We start from the raw sequence: 22,143 nt of genomic DNA on the forward strand, positions 1-22,143 counted from the left end.
CTGCGTCTTCAGTGAGCATGCGCGAGAGTTTGGCCGCTAGGCAACTCCCTGGTCCGCTTCTCCACACCTCACTTCCGCAACTCCGTGGAGGGAAATTTACTTTTTACTTATATAGTACTTTTTTCCAGGCACTGTTTTAAGCGCTTTGCAATTATTAACTTGATTCGTCTTTGAAACAACCCTAACTGGTAGGTACTGTTGTCCCAGTTTTATAGATGACAGATCTGGGGCACACCCTAGGTCACCTGCAGCTAGTAAACGGCAGAGTTGGAGTGAAGTGGGTTCCCAGGTTGCTGTCCTCATACAACCCCTAAAATTTAGACTAGGAAAAGAAGACCCAAAATGTACTTGCTTGGCCGCGTTGGTTATCAATTGGTTATTTCTTTAATTTGCTCATTTAGTCAACGGCTATGCTATGAACTGGAGGTGAACTAGATGTCATTGTGGAGTCTGGGAGAGGTGGTCTAGGCACACAGATGTTAAGTAGGTAATGGTTGTGGTAATGATTGTGTGCCAAACTGCAGGCTCAGGGCTCCAGGCCTAGCACGTCATGATTACTCATAATATGATCATTGACATAAAGACCAGGTAACTCCTGAGTCCTTCACTTCTGGCATCTGGAGACCTAATGCCTTACCACCCCCAGCCCTGCCCCATCTGGCTGGGGACAAACCAGTCTCCTGCCGTGGACACATCTTTCTCTGGTTTCTGCTCCACTCCTACTGTTCATTCTTTTTCATGTTGCATTTTTTTCTGGCATCCAATATGCAGGTTTTATTGTGAGCCCACCAGGCATTCTGGACAAGACACTGGGTGCCCACTACTGAATTCTGGGGACTGTCCCTCACAGAGTGGGAGGCATTTGTAAGGGCAGCTGCCAGATTTAGGGACTGCTCCCTAGGATCCCACAGCTTTGTGGTGAGATCCAAAGATAGGAAGGACCATGGATGCCTCAGTTTCTCCTTACTATGTGGGGGCCACTGTAGGAAAGCTGTGATCTTGGAGTGAACGATCTCTAGTTGTAGAGTGTGCTGCTGGGACTGCTCAAGGCATGGCAAGCACTGGAGCTGTCTAGAGAACTGGTGCTTATGTACAACACAAAAGACCTGCTGTTCCGTCTGTTTCAGGAAGAGGGCACAGAAAGGGATAATTGAGGGTGAGTATGTCCCAGGGAAGGAGGAAGAGATAATAGACAAAAGTGGGAGGGGGGGAAGAAGGAAAACAGAAGAGGTCGATAGAAAATCTAAGGGATGGCAAAGATACTTTCCTTGGGCAACCTTTACTCAGGCTTCTGCCTTCTAGGTCCAGAAGTACTTCCTAGTAAAATCCAATTGTACCCCTGCTAAGGAATTTGAGCAAGAACCTTCCACCCTTGATATATGATCCCTCCACTGCTGTCCTCCCCGCTCACCCCCATGAAGTCAATCACCCTGGCCTGTCTTTAGCAAGAATTTTGTTAGGTGGGTTTGGCAGAATCCCCATTGCCCCAGATGTTTTCTCTTAGTAATTTTCCATCCACTGCCCCTCCCAACTCCGCTCCTTGGCTATTAATTCCCACTTGCTTGTGCTGTACTCTAAGTTGAGCCCAGGGGGGTGGTACGGCAAAACTCACTTGTGTTGGTCCTTGTAGCTATTGCAATGGTCCTGAAGAAAGTCTTCCTTACTGCTATGCTTTAACAAGTGTAATTGAAAAAAAAATTTTTTTGTTTAAAGGGAACAGCATGTTCTGTAGGACCAGATGACTACATATGGATGCAGAATGAGCTGAGCTCTGTCTTTTTTTTCCCCCTCAATAGAGTGTTGTGGCATCATAGCTCACAGCAACCTCAAACTCTTGGGTTCAAGCGATCCTCTTGCCTCAGTCTCCCAAGTAGCTGGAACTACAGGTGCCTGCCGCAACACTTGGCTATTTTTAGAGACAGGGTTTAGTTCTTCCCCAGGCTGGTCTCACACTCCTGAGCTCAAGCCATCCACCTGCCTCAGCTTCCCAGAGAGCTAGGATTACAGGCATGAGCCACCATGCCCAGCTGAGCTCTGTCTTGAAGGGCAGACAGGTGTGGGTGGGGACATCACTGTTTTCAAAGATGCTGTGCTTTTCATTTCTAACTGCTCCCTGATTAGCTGTGAGGCCCCAGCCTTCTCTCTCTTATTATTTCCTTTGAGTGGTGTATACCAGAGTTAATGAGTCTATATAGTTAATGACCAAGGCCTGGATAATTTAATATCAGCCCTTCCCTCTCTGGCAGCTGTCAGTGACTACAACACAGATTTAAAGGATGAGTTTCTACCTTGCTAAGGATTTCTGCTCTTAATTCTATTGTCTCTTCAATTACAAACAAAAGGAGCACACAGAATTACCTCCTGAGACAGGGGACAAGTCCTACCATGCTAGTATAGATTTTGAATTTTCAGTTAATATTGAGAATGCCTACGATGTGGTGGTGTTTTAGACAGACAGAGATGGTTCCTTGCCCTCAGAGCTTATGCATATCTGAGAGACAGATGTTAAACACATCACTATACAAATAAAAATATAATTGCAAACTATGTAAAGTGTTATGAAAAGAAAGTACAAGGGGCCCAAAGAATATTATATCCATTTCCTATTTCTGCTGTGATGAATTTTTACAAACCCAGTGGCTTAAAATAGCACTTCTGAGGTCAGAAGTCTGACATGGATCTTGCTGGGCTAAAATTGAGATGTTAGCAGGGTGTACCTGGATAATCCAGGATAATTGCCTGTGTTAGAGTCAGCTGATAAGTAATCTCAATTCCATCTGCAACCTTAATAACCCTTTGCCATGTGTCAGTTTTTTTCACTCTGGTACCAGTGTGTGGGGGCTTTCCTCACACCAACTAAGTATCCAACAATTCAATTTGCTTCTGACACTGACCATCCAGAGTTAGTGCAGACCCCAGAAGTGAAAGGCTCCGTCCCACAACTTTTCCCACTTCAGACACTAGATGCCACTCTTGGGTCCCCAGGTTACTCACACTTCTAACTGGCTACTAATGAAGGTGTTTCTGTAACCTCCCCACGGAGTTTGATCATTTGCTGGAACAGCTCACAGAACTCAAGAAAATAATTCGCTTACTATTCCCGGTTTATTATAAAGTTTACAACTCAGGAACAGCCAGTGGAATAGCTGCACAGGGCAAGGCACAGGGAGCTTCCACACCCTGTCTGGGTGCACCACCCTCTAAGCACCTCAAGGTATTCACTACCCCAAAGTTCTCCTCATTTAGGTATTTTTATGGAGGTTCCATTACATATGTGTGATTGATGAAATCATTGGCTATTGGTGACTGAACTCAATCTCCAGCCCCTTCTGTCTCCCCAGAGTTTGGGGGCTGGGCCTGAAAGTTCCAACCCTCTAATCATGGCTTGACCTGAAGCTGTATACCCCTACCCCCAGCCACCAGTCATCTCATTAGCATACCAAAGACACTTACCACAGTTGAGATCCCAATGGTTTAGGTACCAGAGTGCCGGGAACTGGGCACAAACATCAAATATTTTCTTTTCTTTTTTTTTTTTTTTTGGTCAGAGTCTCACTTTGTTGCCCTCAGTAGAGTGCCGTGCCATGGCATCGTAGCTTATAGCCAGCTCTTGGGCTCAAGCAGTTCTCTTGCCTCAGCCTCCTGAGTAACTGGGACTACAGGCACCACCACAATGCCTGGATATTTTTAGAGACGGGGTCTCACTCTAGCTCAGGCTGGACTTGAACTCATGAGCTCAGGTGGTCCATCTGCCTCGGCCTCCCAGAGTTCTGGGATTACAGGTGTGAGCCACTGTGCCCAGCCCAAATATTTTCTTATTAAAGCACACCATATTGACTAACATCTTGGGGTGGAGAGGGAGCCATATTCCACCTACCACCAGTGTAGAGTGGATAAGCCTGACCTGGAATATGAAATGAAGGTGGGCTTTTCTTGAGAACGATGACCCTTAAGCTAGGGGATGAGAAATAAGTTTCCTCTTCGTGTACATAAGAGGTCTTGAGACTGAAAACATCTTGGAAAGTTTTAGATGATGGAAGAAACTGTGAGGCAGAGGCACAGCTGGATAAGGAGTAGTGAGAATTGGACTGTAGAAGTGGCAAGAACCCAACACCATGGCCTTGAGTATAAGGTCAAGTGTAAGCCAGTCGCTGCTCTGCCTAGTTCACAGGTGCTTGTGCAGATCCAATGAGCCAACTTACGTACAGCTATGTGCAGACACTTTGGGATGCACCATGTAAAAAAGCAATTTTTCCTCTACTACAGGTGTTGAGGCATGTGGTGCAGAAAGGGAAACAAGAGGGTTAGTAAATGAAAGTTGACACACACCCCAACAATAAAAAAAAAAGAAAACAAACAAAAAAAAAAATAAAAATAAAAAAAAAATAAATAAATAAATAAAAAAAAAAAAAAGAAAGTTGACACACAAAGCCAGGTGTCATGGCTCACGCCTGTAATCCTAGCACTCTGGTAGATTGCCTGAGCTCAGGAGTTCGAGACCAGCCTGAGCAAGAGCTAGACCCTGTCTCTAAAAAATAGCCAGGCGTCGTGGCGAGTGGCTGTGGTCCCAGCTACCTGGAAGGCTGAGGCAAGAGAATCACTTGAACCCAAAGAGTTTGAAGTTGCTGTGAGCTATGACACCACGATACTGTACCAAGGATGACAAAGTGAGATTCTGTCTCAAAAAAAGAGTTGACACACAGAAGTTATTACCATGTGTTCCACAACAAGCAAAAGACAGAAAAAGAAACACAAAAATGGAGATGGATGCTGGTGATGGTTGCAAAACAATGTGAATGTACTTTGTGCCACAGAAATGGGCACTTAAAAATGATTATAATGGGAGCCAGGCATGGTGGCATGCACCTGTAGTCCCAGGTACTCAGGAGGCTGAAGGAGGGATAACCACTTGAGCCCAGGCTAGTCTGAGCAACATAATGAGACCCTGTCTCAAAAAGAAAGAAAGGTTAAAATGATAAATTTTATGTTATGTATATTTCACCACAATAAAAAAAGAAAATTAAGATCAGAGAGAGGATCAAGGATGGACAGAGATCAAATGTTTAAGCATTGGCTGAAGGATGAATCTTTCCAAATGTGCAAGGCAGTTCTAGCAACGAGCCCTGCTAAGTCAGTTGAGCAACAGCCTTCCACCCTTGAAACCCATGATTGAGAACCCCTGGTTTAGAAGCACCATGATTTGATGATGAGCTTATAATCCTGCCATCCTAGTGATCAACGTGCAATGCCCTCTGCACAGAGAGGGGGCGTCACAGCCCAGGATACAGCAAAGGCAGAACAAGAGACTAAAACTAGGCCAGCCAGCTCCTTCCAGGACAAAACAAAGTTATCAACCGTTCCAGAAGGTCAAGATATGTATTGGGGCTCCGTGCCCATAGTTCAGTGAGTAGGGCACCAGCCACATACACCGAGGCTGGTGGGTTCGAGCCCGGCCCGGGCCTGCTAAACAACAATGACAACTACAACCAAAAAATAGCCGGGCATTGTGGTCGGCGCTTGTAGTCCCAACTATTTGGGAGGCTGAGGCAAGAGAATCGCTTAAGCCAAAGAGTTCGAGGTTGTTGTGAGCTGTGACAGCACAGCACTCCACCGAGGGTAACATAGTAAGACTCTGTCTCAAAAAAAAAAGATATTGGGAAGAAAGAAGTTGTAGAAGTTGGGAAAACTACAAATATCAGGACAATATCTGATGAGATATCATCATCAGATGTTCAGTCCAGCCAGATAGCATTCTCTCTTCAATGTACCTAGAATGCTTTCCAATGTAAGAACATCTTAAACGTGTCTGTGGGGGGGGGGGGCGGTCATTGTTGGAATACTTCCTGTAGAACTGGAAATCAGTGCCTCAGAAAGGGCAAGGTTCTGATCTAGCTGGTCAGTTCCATCATTTATAAGTGACCTTGCCGCACATTACACGGATGTCTCCATAGGACTCACTAGTGAGTATGTGGTTGTGTCAAAACTCTTAAGCCATGTAAAACTCAACCAGGTGTGGAGATGAATCAGAAGTTAGACCACATACATCGGGAAGAAAATCATATTGACCCCTACCTCTTTGCAAACTGAAAGTGTTCTCTGTGATACTGTTTTTACAAAAATAACTTGATTAGACCAGGTACAGTAGCACACACCTGTAACCCTGGCACTTTGGGAGGCTGAGGCAGGAGGATCACTTCAGGCCAGGAGTTTGAGACTCTCTAAAAATAAATAATAACTAAAAATTAAAAAATTTTTCTTAAGATACAGTTCACATATCATACATGTCACTTATTTAATGTGTACAAATCACTGGTTTGCATTATCTTTACAGGGTTATACAACCCTCACCACAGTCAATTTTAGAACATTTTCAACACCTCTAAAAGAAACTTTATACCCACTTTTCCCTAACCTTTTGGCTCAAAGCAACCTCTAATCTGCTTTTGACTCTGTAGATTTACTTGTTCTAACATTTCATGTTAATGCAATCACACAATATGTGTTTTTCTTAAAAACCCAACTACAATATGGTAAATAAGTAGTCTTTTTATTTTATTTTATTTTTTTAGAGATGAGGTCTCGCTTTGGCTCAGGCTGGTCTCAAACCTGTGAGCTCAGGCAATCCACCCTCCTCGGCCTCCCAAGTGCTGGGATTACAGGTGTGAGTCACCACACCCAGCCAATCTTTTTTTTTTTTTTTTGAGACAGAGTCTAGCTTTGTTACCCTCTGTAGAGTGCAATGGCATCATAGCTCACAACAATCTCAAACTCCTGGGCTCAAGCAGTCCTCTTGCCTCAGCCTCCTGAGTAGCTGAGACAACAGGTACCCTCCATGATATCCAGCTATTTTATAGAGATGAGGTCTCAGTCTTGCTCAGGCTGGTCTCAAACTCCTGAGCTTAAGCAATCCACCTGCCTCCACCTTCCAGAGTGCTGGGATTTCAGGTGTGAGCCACCACACCCAGCCAAATAGGTGGTCTTCTGTGTCTGGCTTCTTTCCCTTAGCATAAGGGTTTCTTCACGTTGTACAGTGTGTCAGTACTTCATTCCTTTTTAATATTCCATTGTATGCATAGCCTACGTTCTGTTTATCTTTTCATCACTGGATGGACATTTAGATCATTTCCACTTTTTGGCTGTTGTGCATGGTGCTGCTGTGAACATGGATGAACAAGTTTCTGTGTTTCCACTTCTGGTGAGCAGATACCTGGGAACCCAAGAGTGGAATTTCTAGGTTATATGACAACTCTATTTTTTTCTTTTCTTTTTTTTTTTTTCTGAGACAGAGCCTCAAGCCATTGCCCCTGGGTAGACTGCTATGGCGTCATAGCTTACAGCAACCTCCAACTCCCAGGCTTAAGTGATTCTCTTGCCTCAGCCTCCCAAGTATAGCTGGGACTACAGGCACCCGCCACAACACCTGGCCATTTTTTGGTTGTAGTTGTCATTGCTGTTTGGCAGGCCCGGGCTGGATTCAAACCTACCAGCTCTGGTGTATGTGGCTGGTGCCTTAGCTGCTTGAGCCACAGGTGCCGAGCCAACAACTCTATTCTTGACCATTGGGAGAACTGCCAGACTGTTTTCCAAAGTGGCTGTACCATTTTGCATCCCCACTAGCAAAGTATGAGGGTTCAAATTTCTCCACATCCTCACCCACACCTGTCATATGTCTTTTTGATCATAGCCATCCTGGAGAGTTGAACTGTTTTTTCCAGTTAGACTTTGGTGCTCTCAGGCTAATCTCAGCTCAGTCCAGCCAGGAAATTTGGCACACTGGACGCCCTGACACTTGCCCAAGTGAAACTTACCCAGGTGAATGGAGGTGGTGCCCACACACGCAGGCTTCTTTGGTGGCTGTAGATGTCTTTGTTTGTGTGGGGTACTGGAAGTTCAAGGTGTCTTTCTTCTTTTGGGGGTGACTTTATCACATATCAGGTCAAATGAATTTATGTATGTATGTAGAGACTGAGTCTCAACTCTGTTACCCAGATTAGAGTGCCATGGACTCAGCCTAACTCACAGCAACCTCAAACTCCTGGGTTCAAGTGACCTTCCTGCCTCAGCCTCCCAAGTGGCTGGAAGTACAGGTGTGTACCACCATGCTCAGCTAATTGTTCTATTTTTAGCAGAGGCAGGGTCTCAGGCTTGCTCAGTCTGCTGTAGGTCCTTGGTCTCAGAGATTCGAAGAATGAACCCATGGACCACAAAGATCAGTGATAAAATAGGAATTTATTAGATGGAAAGGAATACAGAAGGAATGAAAAGCACCAGAGCCTCTGGCAGAGGGAAGGAGACCCAAGTGGGAAGTCTCCATCCACCACTGCCCCCCTGCCCGACCCCATGGGTATTTTGTCTAGGAGTTAATATATTGTTTTAAAAATAAAGAGATCTTCAGAATTACTTTTGGCTAGGATTTGGCAGAATTGAACGTTGATTAGCAAATGAATGAGGGTATTAATAATGAATGTAGGCTCGGCATCTGTAGCTCAAGCGTCTAAGGCACCAGCCACATACACCAGAGCTGGTGGGTTCGAACCCAGCCCGGGCCTGCCAAACAACAATGACAACTACAACCAAAAAATAGCCGGGCGTTATGGCGGGCACCTGTAGTCCCAGCTACTTGGGAGGCTGAGGCAAGAGAATTGCTTAAGCCCAGGAATTGGAGGTTGCTGTGAGCTGTGATGCCATAGCACTCTACTACCCAGGGCAACAGCTTGAGGCTCTGTCTCAAAAAAAAAAAAAAAATGAATGTAGTCCTTCCAGCTCTGGACTAAAGCAGCAGGGAGTCCACTCCAGAAGAGGCCCAGCTTACATGAAATACTGGAAAAACTGCTTTTCTCCTATCTTGCTTGTATTCAGAGTGCAGTTTGGAGAGGAAAAAATGTTTGTTTAGGCCTTAAAATGGGCGTCCTTGTCCAGCGTCACAGCTCACAACAACCTCAAATTTTTGGGCTCAGGCTTGGCGCCTGTGGCTCAAGTGGCTAAGGCGCCAGCCACATACACCTGAGCTGGCGGGTTCAAATCCAGCCCGGGCCTGCCAAACAACAATGACAGCTGCAACCAAAAAAATAGCTGGGCGTTGTGGCAGGTGCCTGTAATCCCAGGGAGGCAGAGGCAGGAGAATCCCTTGAGCCCAGGAGTTGGAGGTTGCTGTGAGCTGTGATGCGACGGCCCTCTACCCAGGGTGACAGCTTGAGGCTCTGTTTTAAAAAAAAAAAAATTCTTGGGCTCAGGCAATCCTCTTGCTTCAGCCTCCCAAATAGCTGGGACTAGAGGCACTTGCCACAGCATCCAGCTAGTTTTTTTCTTTTGTTTTTATTAGTGATAGGGTCCTGATCTTGCTCAGGCTGGTCTTGAATTCCTGAGCTCAAGCAATTCACCTGTCTCAGTCTCCCAGAGTGCTGGGATTACAGGTGTAAGCCATTGCACCTGGCTTCAGGGCAATTTTTTGTCCCAAAGGGAACATTTGGCATGTCTGGAGACATTTCTGGTTGTCACAACTATATGTCACATCTAGTAGGTAGAGGGCAAGGATGCTGCTAAACATCCCATGATACACTGGGCAGCCCTACGTTGTATTCCATGATACAAAAGCCTGGCCTAAAGTGTCAGGAGTGCTAAGGTTGGCAGATCCTGCTCTAAATGTTCATTTTCCTGACTGCGGGCATGATAGAAATATTCTGTGCCTGACCTTTGCAGACAAAGTTTGCTAGGGCAATTTTATCATTATACAACCATACCATTGTTAAATTAAATTTGGCCTGAGGCTGTCTCTGTACTTTGAGTCCCTCAACTAACAAACTACAACCTTAGTACATAAGTAATCTGTAAACCTTCCTTAGGAGTATAACAAACAGCTGAACTTCAGCCAATCACAGACTGTCGACTGGTCAGTCCAAGTCCAAATAAGCTCTGTCTGTACTTCATTTCCCTGTTGTATCTATAAATATTCCCTGTGTTGTAGGGTGGAATTCTTTGAGCCTCTTCTGGGTTCATGAATCTTTCTTTGCTCAAATATACTCTATTAAATTTATTTTGTAAAAAGTTGCTGTTTTGAGTTCAAGTTCAGCCTGAGCAAGACAGACACCCTGTCTCTAATAAAAATGGAAAAAAAAAATAGTTGGGTGTTGTGGCAGATTCCTGTTGTCCCAGCTACTCAGAGGCAGGAGGATCACGTGAGCCCAGGAGTTTGAGCTTGCTGTGAACTATGACGCCATGGCACTCTAGCCTGAGAAACAGAGTAAGGCTCTGTCTCAAAAAATAAAAAAAGGGCTTGCCATCCATGGCACAGTGGTTATTGCACCAGCCACATACACGGAAGTTGGTGGGTTCGAACCCGGCCCTGGCCAGCTAAGCAACAATGACAACTGTAACAACAACAAAATAGCCAGGCGTTGTGGCAGGAGCCTGTAGCCCCAGCTATTCAGAAGGCTGAGGCAAGAGAATCACTTAAGCCCAAGAGTTTGAGGTTGCTTTGAGCTGTGACACCACCACACTCTACTGAGGGCAACATAGTGAGACTCTGTCTCAAAAAAAAATGTTTTTCTTTTAACACCACTGAGGGTGTCCAGATCCTGTTGCTAGAAATTGGAAATGAACTAATTTCTGCAACTGGCAGAACTTAAGTTTATCAATGGCATTAGACAACTCGAGTTGCCTTCAAATGCTGTTTATATGTGTGCGTAACATAAGCAATACATCTTTGTACAGTTTCAATAACCACACACACACACACACAAATCAAGACCTCTAAACGAGGTACAGACAGAAGTTACATCTTGACAAGAAGAAAACTTGGTGAAAGAATAAAGACATTGATTAGTTTTTTTTACATCAGCTGAAGTGCTTTAGATTTACCCTTTCCCACAGGCCATCATTCAAACACTTATAGGTCTTCGGCAGGTAGAAAAATGAATAGGACGCACTTAGTATGGCAACTGCTTATTTATCAGTCTCTCTGCCTCACTGCTGGGCCTTAGGTTCAGGGAGGGAGCAGGATGAGGTTCTGTCTCTTTTGTTCTCACCATATCCTTAGCTCAAGCACAAAGCATCCATGGAATGCCAGCAGCTACCAGAAGCCGGAAGAGGCAGGGAATAGACTCTCCCCTGAGAGCCTCTGGAGGGAAAATGGCCCTGTTGACACTTTAATTTTGGACTTTCAGCCTCCAGAGCTAGGACAGAGTAAATATTTGCTGTTTTAGATTTTTATTTTTATTTTTTACTTAGTAGAGACAGCATCTCACTCTTGCTTAGGCCTGTCTCAAACTCCTGTGCTCAAGTGATCCTCCTGCCTCAGGTTCCTAGATACCAGGATTATAGGTGTGAGCAATTGTGCTAGGCCAAATTTCTGCAGTTTTAAATCACCAAGTTTGTGCTCATTTGTTACGGCAGCCACAGGAAGCTAATACACTCTTTTTTTGAAAATATCCAGGCTGGGCGCCTGTGGCTCAAGCAGCTAAGGTGCCAACCACATACACCTGAGCTGGCTGAGTCACATCCAGCCCGGGCCCGCCAAACAACAATGAAGGCTGCAACCCCGCCAGGCGTTGGGGTGGGTGCCTGTAATCCCAGCTACTTGGGAGGTTGAGGCAGGAGAATTGCTTGAGCCCAGGAGTTGGAGGTTGCTGTGAGTTGTGATGCCATAGTACTCTATCCAGGGCCACAGCTTGAGGCTCTGTCTCAAAAAAAAAAAAAAAAAGAAAATAATATCTAAAAATTTTGACGATCATTTCAAGCCATAGCATTATATATGTATATATGTGTGTATATATATATATTTTTTGACAGAGTCTCAAGCTGTCGCCCTGTGTAGAGTGCTGTAGCATCACAGCTCACAGCAAACTCAAACTCTTAGACTTAAGCGATTCTCTTGCCTCAGCCTCCCAAGTAGCTGGGACTTCAGGTGCTTGCCACAATGCCCAGCTATGTTTTGGTTGCAATTGTCATTGTTGCTTAGCTGGCCTGGGCTGGGCTCGAACCAGCCACCTTAGGTGTATGTGGCTGGCACCCTGCCAACTGAGCTACAGGTGCCATCAATCCATAGCATTATTAACAGTTAGGTGGACTGTGTGATGTTTTACTGTAGTAATTAAAACAGTAGGTAGTTTTATCTGCCTACTCCCCAGTGGACTATAAGTTTATCCGCATCGCCAGAGCAACACAGAGTCCGTGTTCAGGAAATACTTGTGGCATGGATGAACAAATGAATGAATATCATGTCACCATACAGGAGAATTAAAAATATCCTAAGTATTAAAAGCTTTTAGATTTTCTCCAGGATCACAAATTGGCAAATACAAGACACAAGGCAGACTAGGTTCTCCTTTTTTTTTCAGAGACAGAGTCTCACTCTGTCATCCTGTGGTGTCATCATAGCTCACAGCAACCTCAAACTCCTGAGTTCAAGCAATCTTCTTGCCTCAGCCTCCCAGGTATCTGGGACTATAGGCATGTGCCACTATGCCGGGCTAGTTTTTCTGTTTTTAGTAGAGATAGGGTCTTGCTCTTGCTCAGTCTTGCTCAGGTTTCAAACTCCTGAACTCAAGCAGTCCTCCCGCCTCAACCTCCCAGAGTGTTAGGATTACAGGCGTGAGCCACTGTGTTGGGCCAAGACTAGGTTCTCAAGCTCAACAAAGAGCAGGATGACTTTGGCCAGATGACTCCCAACAATCACAGTCAAAGCCTGAATCTCCCTGTGGGAACATCAGGAAGCAGGAGCTCAGCCCAATTTCATTGCACTTTGTTTGCCCTCTGACGCTGAGGACAGAACCTAGTTCAAGGCTGTCTCAGTTGCAATGAAGTCAGGTGACTTTTTCTCACATGCAGTCTGCACTTTCCCACCCATACAATTCAGTGAATTTTAGTATATTTACAGAATTTTAGTATATTTACTAAAATAATATATTTTAGTATATTTAGTATATCTGTAAATATACTAAAATCTCCATAATCGGATACAACTTGCATCTTAACTCTGAGGCTGAGAAGAAGGAACAGTCTCCTAAGAGGTCTTATAAAAATTTTGAGAGACTTTGTACCCTCCGTGAATCCCCAACAATAAAAAAAAAATTTTGTTTTTGAGAGATACTGTCCTTCATTTCCATATACTCACATCAGTGTTTCAAATCCCGGTGCTCCCACCACTTATTAAGTAGGTAACCCTGGCCATCCTTTGTAAGCTATACTTTTGTCATCTGTAAAGTGGGGATTGTCATGCCTTTAATTGCAGAGAGCTGACAGGGTTAAATGAGATTGTTTCTAAAACACTTACGATAACGTCCAGCACATAACAGATGATTCATAAACATCACCTTTAGCTTCAGGATTTGAGCCCGCACTGGGACAAAATCTGTAATTCTCAGTGTGTGGCTCATGGATGCCTGGGGCTGTGGGAATTCTGTGAGAGGTCCGTGGATTCATCAATGCCCCAAACATTGTTTGTGGTCTGAATTCATATTTATACAAACATCCTTTATTTATATTTGTACATATAAATCTAGCTTGTTTGATTCTCCTTACAGGTGTTCATGGAGTTTACAAAACAGATTGACCTTAAAATAGCAGCCTTATGCTCAAAGAAGTTTCCAAATGACTGAGCGTTAACGTACGCCCAATTCGGAAACAATCTCCTTCAGCCTGATGATACAGTCCCATAATCACAACCGGGAGTGCATTCAGCACACTTTTGTTCTCATTTTTTATTTATTTATTTATTTTGTAGAGACAGAGTCTCACTTCACCGCCCTCGGTAGAGTGCCGTGACGTCACAGGACTCACAGCAACCCCCAGCTCTTGAGCTTCCGCAATTCTCCTGCCTCAGCCTCCCGAGCAGCTGCGACTACAGGCGCCTGCCACAACGCCCGGCTATTTTTTTTGTCGCAGTTTGGCCGGGGCTGGGTTTGAACCCACCACCCTTGGTATATGGGGCTGGTGCCCTACTCACTGAGCCACAGGCACTACCCGTTCTCATTTTTTAATTATGGCTGGGGAAAGATGGTCCAAGAGCAAGCACGCTAAAAGTTGTCATGTTGGTAGCAATTTCCCAACATCTAAATGACCAAGAGCTAATAATTCAATACAAGTCAAATACTTTGATTACATTATCTAAAAGCAATCATCAGAGAGCTATCATGCCCCCCAAAGTGGCATGTAATGGGTTTTTATTATACTTTTTCTAAGGCTTCTGTCAGCTAACAATAAAAGCGCCTGAGCCCTAGAGGCCAGTGTCAATACTGGGCAGATAGTCGGAGCTCTGCTTCTCGGAATATTCTGGTCCTGTCCCAAGATTCTCCTTACAGGTGGCCATACACTTGGGCATAATGTCCCTTCTGCCTGTACAGTGGGCAGAGCTGGCTGGCCCTTACTAGATGCTCAGTGAATACTTGCTGAATGATGAATAAATGAATAAATGGAATGCTGCCAGGTTCATGTTAGAACCCTTATTTTGATTCTGCTGCCCAACTTTATTAGAAACTTAATTTTGGGCCGAGGATGGTGGCTCAAGCTGGTAATCCTATCACTCTGGGAGGCCAACGCGGGTGGATTATTTGAGCTCAGGAGTTTGAGACCAGCCTGACCAAAAGTGAGACCCCGTCTCTACTAAAAATAGAAAAAATTAACTGAGTGTGGTGGTGCATACCTATAGTCCCAGCTGCTCAGGAAGATGAGGCAAAAGGATCACTTGAGCCCAGGAGTTTGCATTGCTGTGAGCTATGACACGATGGCACTCTAGCTTGGGCAACAGAGTGTGATTCTGTATGAAAAAGAAAGAAGAGAAAAAGAAAGAGAGGAGGAAAGGAAGGAAGGAAGGAAAGAAGGAAGGAAGAAAGAAAGGAACTCAATTTTGTCAATGATACTTATGCTGGATTTTCTATGTAGCTAGCATCTGTTCCTTTCTTTTATTTAGAGATGGAGTCTTGAACTCCTGGCCTCAAGAAATCCTCCTGCCTCAGCCTCCCAAAGTGCTGAGATTATAGGAGTGAACCACTGCATCTGGCCATGAGAGCAAATATGTGATTCACTCTAGGAAATGTTATGCCTGTCAAAGTGGTTCCATTCTGCACAGGAGTGGACAGATACATGCAATGCAATAGTGTGTGCTTAGCACTGCACTAGATAGTCTGATTCAAACCTCAGCTTTGCCACTTTCTCCACGTCTGACTTCAGCAGGTGATTGACTTAACCTTTCTGTGCCTCAGTTTCCTGCTCTGTGAAATTGGGGGAAATAGTACCTATGGCCCAGAGGACACTTTCTCAGAATAAATGATATAGTATGCTAAAGCAGCATTCTATATGGTGAACCATATAAGCAATAAGTAAGGTCTTTGCTACTGTTTTCATTACCAGAAATGATGTGGGATTAAATGATCTTGCTGTGCAATGCTGTGCAATCTCTCCTTGGAGTTCAGTTTATTTTGGTTCCATTATGAAATTTTGGACAATTAAAGAGGATAAATCAATTAACAGGGAGGCAAGGGATATCCATTGTCAACATCTTGAGCCACCCAGCATTTGAAACGTGAATCCCTCTTTTCCCTAGTGCCAACAAGTCAAATGAGAAGCAGATGAGTAATAAGCCGTGGAGAGCATGAAGATTCCTCTGAGAAAGAGCTGCCTCCAGAAGGAAGGCATCACACAGAAAGGCCGGAGTGTGGGGGAAGAAGCATGCATCCAGACAACCAAGCGTGCTGGAAAACCTGACTGGTGGGGATGATGTCTGCTAAATGCTCCTGCTCAGAACGGGGTGAAGATTCATACATTCCTCTTGGGAAAAATGCACAGTGTCTTAACTCAGGCTGCCATAAAAAGTTACCATAGCACTAGGTTGCTTAAACAATGCTCATTGATTTCTCACATTTCTGGAGGCTGAAAGTCCAAGATCAAAGTGCCAGCAGATTCAGCTCCTGGTAAGGGCTCTCCTGCCTTGCATATGGCCACCTTCTTGCTGTGTCAAGGTGGGAAGAGAGAGAGTAAGCAGCTCTCTGGTGTCTCTATTCATAAGGGCACTAATTCCACGGTGACAACCCCGCTTTCATGATCCATCTAACCCTAATTACCTCCCAAAGACCCCACCTCCAAACATTATCACAGTGGAGGTAGGGCTTCACCAAGGATTTGGGGCAGATACAATTTGACACATAGCACACAGCAAGATCTGCAAGTCCCATTAGCCCTTGAAAGAGCGTAAGACTATGCTCAGTGCTCAGACCACCATCCACTTCAGTTCTGGGGTTGTCTGCACAAACGTGCAAAGGGCCAGGGAGGAAGGCAAAGCTGGGTTTTCAACACAGACATGTTTTGCTTGCACACCAAACATTCTGGAAGAGTCTTGCTTTCCACAAAGACATATTCTCCCTCGTTTTTCTTTTCTTTTCTTTTTTTTTTAAGACAGAGTCTCACTTTGCTGCCCTTGGCAGAGTGCTGTGGCATCATAGCTCACAGCAACCTTAAACTCTTAGGCTCAAGCAATTCTCTTTCCTCAGCCTCCTAAGTAGCTGGGACTATAGGCACCCACCACAATACTTGGATATTTTTCTTTTAGAGACAGGGTCTCACTCTTGCTCAACTGGTCTCAAACTCCTGAGCTCAGGCATTTCACCCATCTCGGATGAACATGGGGAAATTTCTCCCTACTTCAATCAAAGCAGAAGGGCTACCAAGATGACAAAAATGGCTGCTGCTACCAGGCCTTGGTGTCAAGGAATTGGAAGTGGGGAGGGGGTGGGGAGGGCGCTGGCCCCCTGCTGCCAGTCAGTCCAATTGTCCTTAAAGAGCCAGATATCTGGATTTGTAGGTAAAAGCTCTCAGTTTTTTGTTTTTTTTTTTTGGCCGGGGCTGGGTTTGAACCCACCACCTCTAGCATATGGGACTGGCACCCTACCCGCTGAGCCACAGGCACCGCCCTATTGGTATTGTGTCATTTTTTTTTTTTTTTTTTTTTTTTTTGTGGTTTTTGGCTGGGGCTAGGTTTGAACCTGCCACCTCCGGCATATGGGACTGGCGCTCTACTCCTTGAGCCACAGGCGCCACCCTAAGCTCTCAGTTTTGAATGTAGACTCAAAATGGTCTTTTTTTTTTTTTTTTTTTGTAGAGACAGAGTCTCGCTTCATGGCCCTCGGTAGAGTGCCGTGGCCTCACACAGCTCACAGCAACCTCCAACTCCTGGGCCCAAGCGATTCTCCCGCCTCAGCCTCCCGAGTAGCTGGGACCACAGGCGCCCGCCACAACGCCCGGCTATTTCTTGGTTGCAGTTTGGCCGGGGCCGGGCTTGAACCCGTCACCCTCGGTATATGGGGCTGGCGCCCTACCGACTGAGCCACAGGCTCCGCCCTCAAAATGGTCTTAAATCTTGTGCAAGGTAAACACAACACAACATACTCACAAAGATGCACGTGTGAAGGTAAAAATTATGCCGGGGTGATAACGCTATGAAAAAAAACAGCAAGATGGGGGAGAAAAGGATACAGGTGCTCATGTAGGTAAAACATATTCAGACGAGGGCGGCGCCTGTGGCTCAGTCGGTAAGGCGCCGGCCCCATATACCGAGGGTGGCGGGTTCAAACCCGGCCCCGGCTGAACTGCAAACCAAAAAATAGCTGGGCGTTGTGGCGGGCGCCTGTAGTCCCAGCTACTCGGGAGGCTGAGGCAAGAGAATCGCTTAAGCCCAGGAGTTGGAGGTTGCTGTGAGCTGTGTGATGCCACGGCACTCTACCGAGGGCCATAGAGTGAAACTCTGTCTCTACAAAAAAAAAAATTAAAAAAAAAAACAAAAAAAAAAACATATTCAGACGAAAGGACAATGAGCTCACTTGGGATATCACCATCACCTTGGTGTTAAGATTCTTCAAAGGCTTTCTTAGAAAAGGCAGGAGGTCATGTTACTTGTCACTGTTAACCTGAATGGCCATCTCATGCAGGGCACTGCCAATCAGGCCCTAACAAGGCCGGATGAGCCTATGTGCTGACATCTGGAGATTGTTCATTCACTTCCAAGGCCTACTGTCATAGATAAGTTGGGGAACCGGACTCCATGGTACCAGGCAGGGACCCGGGGCACTCTGTGCACCCAGGGAAGTGTTGACTAACTGTAGATTTAGTCTATAATAAAAATCCTTTGAAGATGTTATGTAACTGTGTAACCTATGAGGGGGAATCTGTTTGACTTGTACTCCCATGAGTAATAACATCCCTGATGTGTACTCGCACTGTGAGAATAAAAAGTAACAAAGGGAAAAGAGCAGGCAGAACAGCTCTTTGAGGCAATATCCTCGCTGCTGTCTGGAATAGCTGAGTTTTCTGTGAATGAAAGTGAAACCGTTGACCTCTCATCCGCATTTCTGTTGATTGGCTTGGGTGACAGGCAGATGGACTCCTTGGTCCGGCCACAGTCTGAGCTAAGGGAAGAGAAATAGAGATAAAATGTCCAGCTTTTCCAGAGAATCTGCTGTGGGCTGAAGCCAACCACACAGAACATGTGATGAGAGAGAGAAGCAGTTCCAAAATAAGCATCTTTCTCAACCTCCTCAGAGTAGATGAGCTTCCTATTCCTGGCAACATGACAACTGCTCTCAAGAAACAGGAAGTGCCCTTTGGGGATCTCAGTTCTATAGACAGACTTTATTCAATATAAGGCTGGAAAAAGAGATGCTAGGTGCCTTTGCCCATCCTCTGTCCAGGAGATAACCGTCTCCCAGGTCAACTCCTACCCATCCACCCTTCTCAAGCCTCTAACAACTTCCAACCCCAAATAGCACTTGTCCTACTTTCTTCTTTCTGACATAATAAGATCCTTGAACCTCAGATAGTTTTAAGTGTTGAACCCAGAGAGGGTCACATAGTTAGGAAGTACAGAAATGGGACTACAACCCACATTTCTGATCCCAGAACCTCAACTCCTAATTACCAGCCTAATTTACTCTAGCCTATAATATCAACCCAGCACCCTAAAAACTGCCTCAGTCTCCCATATTTGATTCCCCCTCCTTTTCCTGTTTGGCTGCACACGCTGTGCTGAGTTTTTATCTGCCTGGAGTGAGCCCAGCAAAGAGCCCAGCACCCAGTTTAGGGGAGCAGCATCGCCACGCACACAGTAGGTGCACAATTAATGTCCGTATCCTAGGCAGGGCAGAATCCCTTGAGGAGTGTATCCACCAGAACCAGAAGTTGGGGGAACCAGATCCAGGGAGCAGGCCAGACTACACTTGCCAGAGTGCCCCACGCCACCCCCAGAGACAGGTGTGGGGGGGCCCCAGGGTCCCAAAGCTGCCTTGCCTCCTTGCCTGACAGTCTTCCCAAGAGGTGTCTCTGCTGGGGTCCTTATTTGACAAAAGAGAATCTGTGCAGGTAATTAAGTTCAGGGTGTTAAGACGGTGAGATTAGGTTCAGCGCCTGTAGCTCAGCGGCTAGGGTGCCAGCTGCATACACAGGACCTGGCAGGTTCGAATCCAGCCTGGGTCTGCCTAACAACAATGACAACAACAACAACAACAACAAAATAGCGGGCACTTGTAGTCCCAGCTACTTGGGAGTCTGAGGCAAGAGAATCGCTTAAGCCCAAGAGTTTGAGGTTGCTGTGAGCTGTGATGCCACAGCACTCTACCCAGGGCAACAGCTTGAGGCTCTGTCTCAAAAAAAAAAAAAAAAAGATGGGTAGATTAGCCTGGCTTATCCTGGTGGTGTGTTCAGTGTAATCACAAAGGTCCTTAGAGTGGGGAGGCAGAGGGAGATTTGACCCAGAAGAAGACACGTGACCACTGGAGCAAGATGCTACTCTGCTGGCTTCTAAGTTGGAAGAAGGGGCTACCAGCCATGGAACGAAGCTCTTGCTGGGTGTTTAACATTTCTCTTTTCTGCCACACATTGGGAGAATAGGAGTTGTCTTGCGCCCCACATTAAATACACTGAGGACAGCTGATGAACATAAAAAAAAGGTCTGTGCATACTTTTCACCATATCAGATACCACAGAGAAGCACAACAATCCTGAAGTAATCTGCATTTGGCCCTGCAGAGCCCAGGTTGAACACCCCGGCATGAAACTGGAAAACACAAGGAAGTGAATGCTCCTTCAGGGCCTCCAGAGGCTGCACAGCCCTGCTGACACTGTGATGTGGGCCCAGCATTACTGATTTCAGGCTTCTGATCTTCCCACCATAAATGTATATTGTTTGTGCTTATTTGTTACAGCAGCCATGAGACGCTAATACATGTGGGGTGACTGTCCTGGTTGGCAGGTAGGCACAATGGATCCCTGGTAGGGTACCCTGTACACATGTGCACAGCTGTCAGAGGAGTTTGTGCTCCTCCCAGGGGACATGTGGCAGTATTTGTGGTGGGTAGAGGCCAAGGATGCCACTAAACAGCTGCAGTACACAGGGCAGCCTCCAACAATAAAGAATGATCCCACCCATAGGTCAATAATGCTGAGATCAAACTAGCTGGGCATGGTGGCAGGGACCTATAGTCCCAGCTACTTGGGAGGCTGAAGGGCCCAGAAGGTCAAGGTTACAGTGATCATGCCGCAGTACTCCAGAGGCCTGGGTAACAGAGGGAGATCCTGAAGGCTAAAGTTGAGAAACTGGTCTGTCTGTAAGATCTGTTCCTAGAAGTGCTGTTTCTGTGCCAAGGGGCATATGCTTTTGAATGTTGTAGGTGTGGGCATGTTGCCTATCCTAGGGCTAAGCTTGGGAATGTGCTGTGATGTGGGACAGTGTCTCAGCCTCTGTGGAGCAACCTGCCAACTCAGGGATGTACAACGTGGGTGGTGTGTGTCCCGACTGGCCCTGGGAGCTCCCATGCCTGGATTCAGCGTGGGGTGGAGGGAGGGAGGAGGTTTGTGATCCAGAAGGCACTTAGCTATGGGGAAGGCAATGCAGGGTCCACTCAGTCATCAAAGCGTGTCCTCAGCACCTGCCCTGTGCTGGATGCAAGGATGAAGCTCACATATGCCTGCCCTGATGGAGCTCCCAGTCTCCTGGGGGAGACTGACCGGATGACCATACACAGAGAGGGCAGTGAGTACATCGCCTGGGGAAGTCAAGGAGGTCTTCATGGAGGAGGTGACTTTTAGCTGGGATAATACTACTATTCACCACTGTCATTTGTAGACTCTTCACCACATGCTTGTTCCTTATAGGAGCTGGGTGCCTGCCCAGCTTCCTAGATTATAGGAGTCACCCTTCCTTCTGTTACCAAACTAAGCTTTGGCCTGCGCTGTGAGAGAATCTGTGAAGTCTGTTTATCTGCAGGGGTTCTGGAGAGTCTGGGAGAGTGGAGCTCACACATTCTCCAGCAAGTCCTCCTCCCTGATGCTCCATCCTGCCTATGTCACCTGTGTCTTTGTGCCATTTCTCCAGGTGGTAGCAGACACATTCTAGGGATTGTTATGTAGTGTTCAAACAGCAGCACTATGAGAGTGATCCAACCAAACCCAATTTATAGGTGAGGAAACTGAAGCAAAGGAGGAATAAGGGATTTGCTGCTGGGATTTTATTTCCGCAGACTCCAGAGTTGGATCTGTTTGCTCACCACAGCGGTCTGCTGGGGCAGGGAGCAGTGGAGTCTCAGGGAAGGCAGCCAGAGACCAGGCCACAAAGATGAGATTTTAAGTGTTCCTGAGAAGTCCATGGGCCTAGCCTGGGCCAAGAGTGAGGACTTGGGATAGATCAGAGAGCCCACTTTGGAACTCAGCTCCAGTTCTGGGCCAGAGGGGGCTGGTCATTTGAGGCAGCTACTCCCATGCCAAGGGCAGCCTGGACAACATAGTGAGACCCTGTCTCTAAAAATAAATAAATAAAAACTAGAAACCTTAGCCAGGTGTGGTAGGCACCTGTAGTCCCAGCTACTTGGGAGGTTGAGGCAGAAGGATTGCTTGAGCCCAGAAATTCAAGGTTTTGGTGAGATATGATCACGCCATTGCACTCTAGCGTGGATGACAGAGCGAGACCCTGTCTCAAAACAAACAAAACAAAACAAAAAAAGAAAAGAAAAGAAATGAAAAAACTCCTAAGGACCTTGGGTCTCATGCTGTTAATTTAAAAAGAACTGTACTTTTATTTGCGGTTAGCTCAAAGAAGTCATTTACAAAACACTTTCTGTTTTCCAAGCACAACTTTCCATAAAAAGCAATGTCCACCTTTAATAGCTG

The 22,143-nt window shown here is 45.9% G+C and overlaps 1 long non-coding RNA gene across 1 annotated transcript; it reads left to right on the forward strand.

Annotated features, from left to right (window-relative positions):
- The first annotated feature begins 37 nt into the window (after nucleotides 1-37).
- On the forward strand, nucleotides 38-15,818 carry LOC128562766 (uncharacterized). Its single transcript, XR_008373495.1, has 2 exons — nucleotides 38-188; nucleotides 15,539-15,818. It is a non-coding gene; the product is annotated as an uncharacterized LOC128562766 (long non-coding RNA).
- The last annotated feature ends 6,325 nt before the right edge of the window (nucleotides 15,819-22,143 follow it).

The sequence above is a fragment of the Nycticebus coucang genome, chromosome 12 (genome assembly GCF_027406575.1).
Source record: "Nycticebus coucang isolate mNycCou1 chromosome 12, mNycCou1.pri, whole genome shotgun sequence".
NCBI lineage: Eukaryota > Metazoa > Chordata > Mammalia > Primates > Lorisidae > Nycticebus > Nycticebus coucang.